Raw genomic sequence first — 2637 nt, forward strand, 5'->3', positions numbered from 1 at the left:
GTTCTAATTCGTTTTCTATCATTTTCTATATTACCGGTCTATATCTGCCCTTGTCTAACAAGAGGCATCTGTCCTTGTTCGACTGCTGCGCCATTTCTCGCTAGACGCCATACTGCTCTTCTTGTCATTCCGCATGTATATTTGCATGTATAAAAGTTAAAACGTTGACATTTTTTTTCTAGACATCTATCGTAGTTTTAATTGCACGATATTGTTCTTCAATGTTTTCCCTAGAGGGCTAGATTCTCATTTTGTATATACATATAAACTGCAGTATTTTTGTATAACCAAATATTGTCGTCAGTGACAGTCTATGTGCCCAAATTTTTAATTTTTTTTTTCGTTTTGGAAGTTAAAACCGATCTAGCTCTCTACATTTTTGTGCGTACTTTAATTCTAGACCGTGCAATTCCGTAAAGCCAATTAAAAGTGGTTATGTTTTAACTAAATACTACCACTATAGGATTCCCTTAAGCCTTGTGTACACGATACTAGAAATCGGTCCGAGTTTCGGTTTAAGCCAATCAACTTGCAGCTCTTACAGAAAAGCAGCAGTTTTCTCCGCACAAGAGCCTATCTTGCACGGAGGGGCGCAGCCAAAATGAAACTGCTGCTTTTCTGTAAGAGCTGCAAGTTGATTGGCTTAAACTGAAACTCGGACCGATTTCTAGTATTGTGTACACAAGGCTTTATACAAGTCATTAGTAATAATGTAATTAGGCGGCAGTGTGGTCTAGTGGTAGAGCGCCAGACTCGTAATCTGAGGAACCAGGTTCGAGTCCACTAGAGCCACGAAGCATGGAATGTTTTTCCGATAGCTGCGCGCCTCCGTGCAAGATAGGCTCTTGTGCGGAGAAAACTGGGTTCCGTCTTTCGGAAAGAGACGTTAAGCCGTTGGTCCAAAGGGTTAAAAGTGAGAGAAGGATAGTATTGGTAGTAGATTGCAAACCCTGCGGGGATATGCAATAAATTACGAATTTAGTAATAATGTAATTATGATAAATTTGGCCTAAATAGGCTTTCTATTGGCTGTACTTTGTATTTTTTACAAGTAAAAAAAATATTCATGGAATAAGAGTTGGATACTGTTTAGATAATTTTTTACTCATCCGCTAAATGTTTTAATTTAAAATAAAAGTTAACACTGCAAAATTTATTATTTATTTTGTAAATTTATTTATATTATTATAAAAATAATGTTTATATTACATATAAACAATAATACATTCATAAATTCATTTTTTATATAAATAAACTACATAAATAATCAACTTATTTGAACGTATTTGAAAAGTGCATTATAGTTAATTTAAAAATGGTCGACAGTGTTCAAACATTTTACTCTAATTCGGTCTAGAATTTCTCAAGTAAAAATTTTGACACTGTTTAAACAATTTTTGATTGATCCGTCCATGTTTCAGGCTAACTATGAACAATTTGTATTTTACTATTATTGTGTGCGTGCGTGCGTGCGTGCGTGCGTGTGTGTGTGTGTATATATATGTTACGGGCAAAGTCAGCATGGTGTGCAGTGTCGGCATTGCCCGGGCAATGTCAGCATTGCACAACGCGACTGGGCAAAGTAGTTTATTAGCGGACATTGCCCGGTTTGATGTGGGCAAAGTTAACACTGCCCATCCAGCGATGGCAATGTCAGCAACGATTATCACATTGCGGACTTTGCTCGGTTCCAAGTGGGCAATGTCGACAATGCTAAATCTCCGTGGGCTAAGCTGCGCTAAATAAGGGTAAGGGTGCGGGTCCCATGGAGCGTATTTCGCGGAAGCGGAATCAGCGGATTGCCAATCACAGCATCGTTTCCACAAGATCTTTACAAGGGTTCGAGCAGAACAATCTCCTGATTGGCGATCCGCTGATTCCGCTTCCGCGAAATACGCTCCATGGGACCGCACCCTAATTCTTCAGTTTAGCTACCTCAGCACAGAAATCGATGCAATTGGCTTAATCGACGCGTTTTTGCATGAAACGAACGAATCTGGCAGAAAAAAGTGTTGCTCTGCCCCGCGACGCGAGATATTAATCGTCAAAGTTGAACTGACGACATGTAGCAACACTGAACGTGCCCTGCGGCCATATGCGCATGCTCAGTGGTCGCACGCGCATGTAAAACTGCGCCAATTTTAAATGAATCAATCGTGCAGAATAACCAAGCATCTCGATTCAAGCAGTTAGGTCTTACGCTGGGAGTTTCATTAGTTTAATTATGCGTGGAAAGCACACACACACACACACACGGGGGGGTGCGAGGGGGGCCTTCGGCCCCCCCTCCCCCGCACCCACCCCGTCGGTAGGCAGCGTGGACCTCGCTTTACAACATAAAGTACATGCTAAGTTGTAAAACGAAATTATAAAGTACATGCTTGGGGGAGGGTGCAGGGGAGAAAAGCCTTTCTGTTCACGTGCGCTCACGCATGTAAGCCCCCTTGCACCCCTCCATGCATGTGCTTTATAATTTCGCTTTACAACTTAGCATATACTTTATGTTGTAAAGCGAGGGGGCTGCCTACCGACGGGGTGGGTGCGGGGAAGGGGGGGCCAAAGGCCCCCCCTCGCACCCCCCGTGTGTGTGTGTGTGCTTCCCACGCATAATTAAACTAATGAAACTCCCAGCGTGAG

Source organism: Temnothorax longispinosus, chromosome 11 (assembly GCF_030848805.1).
Source record: "Temnothorax longispinosus isolate EJ_2023e chromosome 11, Tlon_JGU_v1, whole genome shotgun sequence".
In the NCBI taxonomy this organism is placed as follows: Eukaryota; Metazoa; Arthropoda; class Insecta; order Hymenoptera; family Formicidae; genus Temnothorax; species Temnothorax longispinosus.